The sequence below is a fragment of the Bufo bufo genome, chromosome 1 (assembly GCF_905171765.1).
Source record: "Bufo bufo chromosome 1, aBufBuf1.1, whole genome shotgun sequence".
Lineage (NCBI taxonomy): Eukaryota > Metazoa > Chordata > Amphibia > Anura > Bufonidae > Bufo > Bufo bufo.
The window spans coordinates 783,984,221-783,994,434 of record NC_053389.1 but is presented as its reverse complement, the minus strand read 5'-3'; the positions used below and the strand labels follow the sequence as shown (position 1 = coordinate 783,994,434).

At 44.2% G+C, this 10,214-nt stretch overlaps 1 non-coding gene across 1 annotated transcript; it reads left to right on the top strand.

The window, feature by feature from the left end:
• Nucleotides 1-8,528: 8,528 nt before the first annotated feature.
• TRNAN-GUU lies at nt 8,529-8,602 on the top strand. The gene has a single exon. It is a non-coding gene; the product is annotated as a tRNA-Asn (tRNA).
• The last annotated feature ends 1,612 nt before the right edge of the window (nt 8,603-10,214 follow it).

Sequence of the window (10,214 nt, the reverse complement as noted above, 5' to 3'; positions counted from 1 at the left end):
CTCTCCCCTGGGTGAGCAGATTTTGGCGGCTCAATCTGGTGCTCCCCCTGGGAGACCCAACGGCAGATGTTTTGTGCCTGAGGAGTTGCGCACTCGGTTGTTGCGAACCTACCATAACTCCAAGACCGCGGGGCATCCTGGAAAGAATCAGCTGTCCTGGGCTGTTTCACGTCTGTTCTGGTGGCCTTCCCTACGTTCCGACATCGCCGCATATGTAGCGGCATGCTCCGTTTGTGCCCAGAGTAAGTCCCCTCGGCACCTTCCGTTGGGCCTTCTGCAACCCATAGCCACCGGGGAGCGCCCATGGTCACACCTGGGGATGGATTTCATTGTGGACCTCCCTGCATCCCGAGGCCATACGGTCATTCTCATGATTGTGGATCGGTTTTCCAAAATGTGCCACTGTGTTCCTCTCAAGAAGTTACCCTCTGCACAAGAGTTGGCCACGATTTTTGCCAGGGAGGTCTTCCGGTTGCACGGTTTGCCCAAGGAGATTGTGTCGGATCGGGGGAGTCAGTTTGTGTCCAGGTTCTGGCGCGCCTTTTGCTCCCAGTTGGGGATTCATCTCTCCTTCTCCTCGGCCTACCACCCTCAGTCCAATGGGGCCGCAGAACGATCCAATCAGGCCTTGGAGCAATTTCTTTCGTTGCTATGTCTCCGATCACCAATACAATTGGGTTGACCTTCTGCCTTGGGCTGAGTTTGCCAGGAACACGGCGGTGAACTCTTCCTCTGGGACGTCTCCCTTCATGGCCAATTATGGGTTCCAACCTGCCGTGTTACCGGAGGTATTCTCTCCCCAGGATATTCCGGCTGTGGAGGATCACCTTTCCGTCCTACGTGCTTCTTGGGTACAGATCCAGAAGTCCCTTGAGGCCTCTGCGCAGCGCCAGAGACTCCAGGCTGATCGCAGACGAGCGCCTGCTCCTTCCTACCAGGTCGGAGACCGTGTATGGTTGTCCACCCGCAACCTCAACCTTCGAGTGCCCACTCCCAAGCTGGCGCCTCGCTTTGTTGGTCCCTTCCGAGTGCTTCGCAGGGTAAACCCGGTAGCCTATGCCCTTGCGCTTCCTCCTGGCATGCGGATCTCTAACGTGTTTCATGTCTCCCTGTTGAAGCCACTGGTGTGTAATCGTTTCACTTCCTCGGTTCCTCGGCCTCGTCCGGTCCGAGTGGGCAATCATAGAAACATAGAAACATAGAAACATAGAATGTGTCGGCAGATAAGAACCATTTGGCCCATCTAGTCTGCCCAATATACTGAATACTATGGATAGCCCCCGGCCCTATCTTATATGAAGGATGGCCTTATGCCTATCCCATGCATGCTTAAACCCCTTCACTGTATTTGCAGCTACCACTTCTGCAGGAAGGCTATTCCATGCATCCACTACTCTCTCAGTAAAGTAATACTTCCTTATATTACTTTTAAACCTTTGCCCCTCTAACTTAAAACTGTGTCCTCTTGTGGTAGTTTTTCTTCTTTTAAATATGCTCTCTTCCTTTACCGAGTTGATTCCCTTTATGTATTTAAAAGTTTCTATCATATCCCCTCTGTCTCTTCTTTCTTCCAAGCTATACATATTAAGGTCCTTTAACCTTTCCTGGTAAGTTTTATCCTGCAATCCATGTACTAGTTTAGTAGCTCTTCTCTGAACTCTCTCTAGAGTATCTATATCCTTCTGGAGATATGGCCTCCAGTACTGCGCACAATACTCCAAGTGAGGTCTCACCAGTGTTCTGTACAGCGGCATAAGCACTTCACTCTTTCTACTGCTTATACCTCTCCCTATACATCCAAGCATTCTGCTGGCATTTCGTGCTGCTCTATTACATTGTCTTCCCACCTTTAAGTCTTCTGAAATAATTACTCCTAAATCCCTTTCCTCAGATACTGAGGTCAGGACTGTGTCAAATATTCTATATTCTGCCCTTGGGTTTTTACGCCCCAGGTGCATTATCTTGCACTTATCCACATTAAATTTCAGTTTCCAGAGTTCTGACCATTCTTCTAGTTTTCCTAAATCCTTTTCCATTTGGTGTTTCCCTCCAGGAACATCAACCCTGTTACATATCTTTGTGTCATCAGCAAAAAGACAAACCTTACCAGCGAGGCCTTTTGCAATATCACTTATGAAGATATTAAACAAAATCGGTCCCAGTACAGATCCCTGTGGAACCCCACTGGTAACATTACCTTGTTTTGAATGTTCTCCATTGACTACAACCCTCTGTTGTCTGTCACTCAGCCACTGCCTAATCCACTTAACAATATGGGAGTCCATGCTCAATGACTGCAGTTTATTGATAAGTCTTCTATGTGGGACAGTGTCAAAAGCCTTACTAAAATCTAGATATGCGATGTCTACTGCACCTCCACCGTCTATTATTTTATTCACCCAGTCAAAAAAATCTATAAGATTTGTTTGACATGATCTCCCTGAAGTAAACCCATGTTGTTTTTCATCTTGCAATCCATGGGATTTTAGATGTTCCACAATCCTATCCTTTAATAGGGTTTCCATTAATTTGCCTACTATTGATGTCAGACTCACTGGTCTATAGTTGCTCGATTCCTTCCTACTACCTTTCTTGTGAATGGGCACGACATTTGCCAATTTCCAATCTTCCGGGACGACTCCTGTTACTAATGATTGGTTAAATAAATCTGTTAACGGTTTTGCCAGCTCACCACTAAGCTCTTTTAATAATTTTGGGTGTATCTCATCAGGCCCCTGTGACTTATCTGTCTTCACCTTAGACAGCAAACTTAGAACATCTTCCTCTGTAAAGATACATGCATCAAACGATTTAATAGTCATTCTTTCTAGTGGAGGTCCTTCTCCTTTTTCTTTTGTAAAAACTGAACAGAAGTATTCATTAAGGCAGTCGGCTAGCCCTTTATTCTCTTCTACATACCTTCCGTCCTTTGTTTTTAATTTAGTTATTCCTTGTTTTAATTTCCTTTTTTCATTTATATATCTGAAGAATGTCTTATCCCCTTTTTTCATAGACTGAGCTAGTTTTTCTTCTGCCTGCGCTTTAGAAGTTCTTATAACTTGCTTGGCCTCTCTCTGCCTAATCTTGTAGATTTCCTTATCTTCATTGCTCTGGGTTTTTTTATAATTACAAAATGCTAGCTTTTTATTTTTAATGATTTGGGCCACTTCTGCTGAGTACCACATTGGTCTCCTCCTTTTTTTTGCTTTTACTGACGAGTCTAATGCAATTTTCTGTTGCCTTCAATAATGCACCTTTTAAGTAGTCCCATTTCTCCTGGACTCCATGTAATCCGTTCCAGTCTGATAAGGACTCATTTATGACTAATTTCATTTTTGAAAAGTCTGTTTTTCTAAAATCTAAAACTTTTGTTTTTGTGTGGTGGGACTCTTTCACAGTTCTTATATTAAACCACACTGACTGGTGATCACTAGATCCCAAGGTTTCGCCTACAATGACATCATATACCGAATCCCCGTTTGTGAATACCAAATCCAAAATGGCCTCCCTCCGGGTTGGCTCCTCAACCACTTGTTGTAGAGAAAACCCCAGTAGGGAATTTAGAATATCTGTACTCCTGGTAGAACTTGCTATTTTGGTTTTCCAGTTTATATCTGGAAGATTGAAATCTCCCATAATGATAACTTCTCCTTTCATTGTCATTTTAGCTATTTCTTCAACTAGTAGATCATCTAGTTCTTTAACTTGACCAGGTGGTCTATATATCACACCTACACGAGTTACTGCATGGTTAGCAAACTGCAACGTAACCCAAACTGACTCTATGTTGGCCTCACCAACTTGTATTAGGTTAGATTTAATGCTATCTTTCACATACAGGGCCACTCCTCCTCCTTTCTTGCCTTCTCTGTCTCTTCTGTATAAAGAGTACCCTGGTATGGTTATGTCCCAGTCATTTCTTTCATTAAACCATGTCTCCGTAACAGCCACTAAATCTACATTCTCAGATGCCATTATTGACCCAAGTTCATTGATTTTTTTACCTAAACTGCGAGCATTTGTAGACAGGACTCTGAGCTTATCATTTCTTAACCTCTGTGCTTCTGACCTGTTCTGGCATTGTTTCGGGGGGCAATTGGACTCTTTTATTTTCACTCTTTTGCCCCCCCTTCCTAGTTTAAATACTCTTTCGCAAATTCTTGGAGCTGTTCACTAAGTACATTTGTTCCTTTGAGAGAAAGATGCAAACCATCTTTTTTGTACAGTTCCTTTCTATTCCAAGTAGAGCTATCATGAGAAACAAAGCCAAATCCTTGCTCTTGACACCATTTACCAAGCCATATGTTGAACTCCTTTATGCGCCTCTGCCTATCATTCTGAACATTATGCACAGGCAGAACTTCATAAAATGAAATGGTGGAGGCAAAATCCTGTACGTCATTACCAAGTGTGATAAAAGATTTTTTTACCTCTGACACTTCATTGCAAGCCAGGTCATTTGTCCCTAGATGGACAAGAACATCCACGTCCCCTTCCTGCTTTGTTTGCTTAACAATATTAATAATGAGGAGTATGAGGTGAGCAATCATGAGGAGTATGAGGTGAGCAATATCCTGGACTCACGCCTGGTCCGCGGTCGGGTGCAGTTTTTGGTCCATTGGCGTGGTTATGGTCCAGAGGAGCGTTCCTGGGTTCCCTCTGCAGATGTCCATGCTCCTGCCTTGCTCCGAGCCTTCCACGCACGCTTCCCTCAGAAACCGTTTTTTGCTCCGCGGAGGAGGGGCCCTTGAGGGGGAGGTACTGTCATGGTCTTACCTTCTTGCTGTTCTCCTTCGTTTGACATGTGCTGGCGGCCATCTTGGTTTCTGGGTTTCTTGTAGCCTTCCACCCTGCGGCTCCTCCTTCCCACTGGGAGGAGCTGGATGCCTAGCTCATATATATATATAGGAGGTCTGTGGCTTCAGTTCCTTGCTTGGTCCTCCTGTGTTCACATGCTTCTAAGACTGCTGCTGCTTCTGGTTCCTGATCCTGGCTTCGTCTGACTACCCTGCTGGTTCCTGATCCTGGCTTCGTCTGACTACCCTGCTGGTTCCTGATCCTGGCTTCGTCTGACTACCCTTCTGGTTCCTGATCTCTGGCCTCTCAAAGACTCTGCTTCGGTTTCACCATTCGTTTGGACTTTTGCTTTACAGCTTTATTTTCAATAAAGCCTTCTTATTTTCACTTATCTCTTGTTGTACGTCTGGTTCATGGTTCCGTGACACATCGGACCGATTTGTATATTTATTAATTTCATCTTTTATGTTCTCACTTCTCAGTATAGTTGTTCTACGTAATTCGGACTAATTATGCCACACATGCTGGCAGGATGCTTTGTGTTGTAAGAATATGCTATGAGTAATGCCTGTCGGCTCGAAATGCGTAGGCATCTTTTTAGGACGTAATACCTGGCAAAATAGAAGTGTTACAGGGTATTGTACAAATCACCCCTTGAGAAAGCTGACAGCGTAACGCGCGTCGGGGGCGTGGCGGTGGTCTGACCTGAGGCTGGACACAATTATTTGGTTGGTACCAGGGGTCAAGTCCTGGGAAAAAAAAGTGTGGGGTGCTGACAGGCTTGGCCTCAGGGGTGCTGACAGGCTTGGCTGGGCAGGAGGAGTGTGGGAGACTGTGCGCACAATTAACCCCTCAGGTGCCGCAGATGGCAGCGCCCTGTCAGAGGTGCGTCTCCATCACCATGGGAACACCTCAGGTTTAGAATATACCATCGGATCAGAGTTTTCTCCAATCTGATGGTATATTTTAACTTCAAGCGTTACCTACCGAGGACCAGGAAGCGGTGAGTACAAGGCCTTCACCGCTTCCTGGTCCTTTTGCCCGGCCCAGCGTTAAAGACGGGCGGCCCTGAAAGGGAACGGAGTTCCTGCTATGAAAAAAAGTGCAGGAACGCCGTTCCCACATGTTCCCGCAGACAGGTCCGGTGCAAGGATTTTTGCCGCCCTAGGCAAGATAAAAATTGCCGCCCCCCCCCCCCTTATCAGATGATCTGCCCATATCATGACATCACATATGTTTCACCCCTTTCTCAGCTTTTAAATTAAAAGAACTGCTGTTTCCCTTAGGGTTAATCAAGCTTCTTGTAGCTGTCTCTTTTTGCGGAACGGAATTGCGGACCCATACATTTCTATGGGGCCGCACGACGTGCGGCCCCGATCCAGAATTGCGGACCCAGATCCGCAATTCCGATCCTGAAAAAAATAGAACATGTCCTATTCTTGTCCGCAATAGCGGACAAGAATAGGCATATTCTCTTAGTGCCGGCAATGTGCGGTCCGCAAAATGCGGAACGCACATTGCCGCTGTCCGTGTTTTGTGGATCTGCAAAACACACACGGATGTGTGAATGGACCCTAAATGTGAGGTAAATTAGTTTCCAATGTAGTATTAATAACTAAACAATTAAATAATAAACATATTGTATTGTCTACTTACTACCAGGACAATAAGATGATCTGGTCTCTGGCTGCAGTCTGGCTCTTGGTCTGGCTCTGGGGACTCCCTTGTCACTCTCTTCTCCCCCCTCCCTCCCTTGTCACTGTCTTCCCCCCTCCTTCCCTCCCTTGTCACTCTCTCCCCCCCCTCTCTCCCTTGTCACTCTCTCCCCCCCTCCCTCCCTTGTCACTCCCCCCCCTTGTCACTCTCTCCCCCCTCCCTCCGTTGTCACTCTCTCCCCCCCTCCCTCCGTTGTCACTCTCTCCCCCCCTCCCTCCCTTGTCACTCTCTCCCCCCCCTTGTCACTCTCATTCCCCCCCTCCCTTGTCACTCTCATTCCCCCCTCCCTTGTCACTCTCTCATTTCCCCCCCCTCCCTTGTCACTCATTTCCCCCACCCTCGTCACTCTCATTTCCTCCCCCCTCCCTTGTCACTCTCATTCCCCCCCTCCCTTGTCACTCTCATTCCTTCCCCCCCCTCCCTTGTCACTCTCATTCCCCCCTCCCTTGTCACTCTCATTCCCCCCCCTCCCTTGTCACTCTCATTCCTTCCCCCCCTCCCTTGTCACTCTCATTCCTTCCCCCCCTCCCTTGTCACTCTCATTTACTCCCCCCCCCCTTGTCACTCTCATTTACTGGTGTCGCCTTCCTGGTGGCGCCGGCCCTGCCCGCAGGACTCGAGCCCTGGTTGGTACTATATAGAGATCTGCTTATATACTTTGTATAATAAAGCATCACTTATTTTTTACATGCTATTTGATCTGTACTATTTATAGCCATACCATTAGGCTGTGTGTAATACTTATGTATGAACTCTTGAATCTGCACTTTATAGTACCTACCTAAAAATACTTTTTGCACTTCCACTTTATTGCATTTATCCTGCCGTGTGGTCACCACCAACTACAGTATATTGGTGTTTTTAACCTTTTTAATTTATTTGTGTATGCCAATCATGTCTGCAATATATGTTTAATAAAAATGTGATACCATAACCATGACGGATGTGTGATCATCTTGTTATTTATTACTGAACCGCATATACTTCTATTGGTGTTCTATTGTGCAAATGATCCCAGCTTCAAGTCCTCTAGGAGAAAAAACCCACAGAAATGTATTAAAAAAACAGTTTCCAATATATCAAATAAAAAACTATGAAAAAATAATAATTAATTGGTGTCACCTTATTTGAAATTGTGTGAAATATTACAATATTATGTTATTTATCCCACATGATGAATGCTGAAAAAAGCACAATGCTAGAATTGTCATTTTTTTGTCACCTCGATTTCCCTCGAGGTGACAAAAGAATAAAAAGATGAAAAATTCACCCAAAATAGTTCCATTACGACAGTTTGGTATTGGCGTAATTGTGCTGACTCACAGAATAAGATTAACAGTTATGGGGTCATTTATCGAACTGGTGAAAAGTAGAACTGGCTTAGTTGCCCATAACAACCAATCAGATTCTACTTTACACCAGTTTAATAAATGACCCTATTAATTTTTACCACAAAATCCTAAAACATAATTATGTTTTTGTGCTTTATTTCCTATTTTGCTCCAAAAACAACTTTTTTTTTACGTTTTCTCAATGCAGTTGCTGCATAGCTATGGTAAAAAATACAATTCATCTCACCAAAACAAACCCTCTTATAGCTGCGCTGAAAGAAAAGTGAAAAAGTTATGGCTATCAGGTGGTGGGGAGATAGAAAAGACGTTGTCTTTGCCGATCTTGGCTTGTCGCTGAAGGGGTTAATGTCGAGATCACTGATAAGTAAGATTTACTGCCAAATAATAAAAATGAGAACATTACTAATACGTGTAAAAACAGATGAGAAGAAAAGCGTAAAATAACCAGATACACCCATAGAGAACAAAAAAATGTTTTCTGTGTTTTGATAAATTTTTGTCATTTTTCCATTTTTTTATATTCTAAAATGAAACAAAAAAGAGCAAAAAAAACAAAAGTAGAAATCTAATTTAAAATGTCAAAATAATTTAATCACTTAGGGGGACCTACGATCACCTTCATTGCAGCATATCATTCTACAGTAAAACAGTAAGGCCTCAACTGTCTCTGTGGCGCAATCGGTTAGCGCGTTCGGCTGTTAACCGAAAGGTTGGTGGTTCAAGCCCACCCAGGGACGTCAAAGTTTTTTTTTTCATTGTTGTTTGTTTAGTTTCTAGATTTAACAAATTTTCTTTTTTGGCCATAAAATTGTTAGAGTTTATATGACGAATGGAAGTCTGCAACCAAAGTGTCATTTAAGGTAAGTACAGTACATATCAGACGTGGCCCAACAGGATTACAGTGCACCACCTGCTGTCAAAGATTGCACATTGCAGAGCAGGGAGGGCAGTACAAAAACAGCATTAGGCTAGGTTCACCTCAATCAGAAGAACAGAAAGCAAACAAAAAAGAAAAACGGATCCTTTATTTTAGCATCCGTTATGCTCATTTTGCCTCCATTTTAGCCATTATCTGTCTGAGATCCGTTATTTTAGATGGAAGAAAAGTACTTTTTCTTGTATTTAAAATAATGGATCTCAGAAGGAAATGGCTAAAACGGACACCACATGAGCACAACTGAGCCTAAAATAAAGGATATGTTTTTTTTTCTGTTCTGAATAGAAGAATGGAAAATGAACCTAGCCTAAGGCCTCATGCACACGGACGTATTTTTTTCGTCCGCATCCAACTTTAATGGGGTGACACATGATGCGGACAGCACACCGTATGTCCATTATGTTGCACCTGCAAAAAAAATAGAACATGTCCTATTCTTGTCCGTTTTACGGCCAAGGATAGGACAGTTCTATAGAGGGCAGGACGTTCCATTCCGCAAAATGCATGCGACACTGAATATGTGGATTTTCTTTAGATTGCATCACTGTCTTATTTACTAATGCCGACATAATCCTACACAGATTTAATAGGCATATTAACCCCTTAGTGACCACCCATACGCCTTTTTACAGCAGTGATTAAGGGGCCTTAGGCTGTGCCACGGTCTTTTATTTACAGCAGCCGTGCAGCGGAGAGCAGGGGCTCAGCTATCACATGAGAGCCACACTCCCGCTCTAACAGCACGCTCCGGGCTGTTTGACCCCTTACATGCCACGTGCAAAGGTGCCTGCCGCATGTAAGCAGTGACAGAGGGAGGGGACTCCCTCTGCCTCCCATCCCCCCCCCCCCCCCCCCCCGCAAAAGCGATCGCGGGGTGCCAATGTGTGTTTGGCCAGGCTGGGACCTGGTTTAGACCCCAAGCCTGTCTTGAGAGTTCTCCAGCAGGCTCTCTGGTGCAGCCTGCTGGTCAATGTCAGTATAGCACTGACATTAAAATGCAATGAACTATAGGGATAAAGCACTGTATTTTGGAAGCAATAAAAAAGATTGCCTGTTAAAGTCCGCTTGTGGGACTATTAAGTGATTTAAAAATTTTAAAAAAATGTAATTAATGATTTCCAATTAAAAAAAAACATTTTTTTTTCTGTTGAAAATATGCTTTTCAATGAAAAAAATTGCAAAAATAAAATCTCCCCCAAATGTTTGGTATTGTTGCGTCCATAATGACCCGAACTACATGAATATCATGTAAATTATCCCCTATGGTGAACGCCGTGAAAAAAAAAAATTCCAGAATTGCTACTTTATTTTAAGGCTACTTTCACACCAGATCAGGTAAGACATATGCCTGCGGCACCAACCTGTGCACCACAAGAGGACAAGGGGCGCTTGTATCTGTCCCCCCTTCTCTA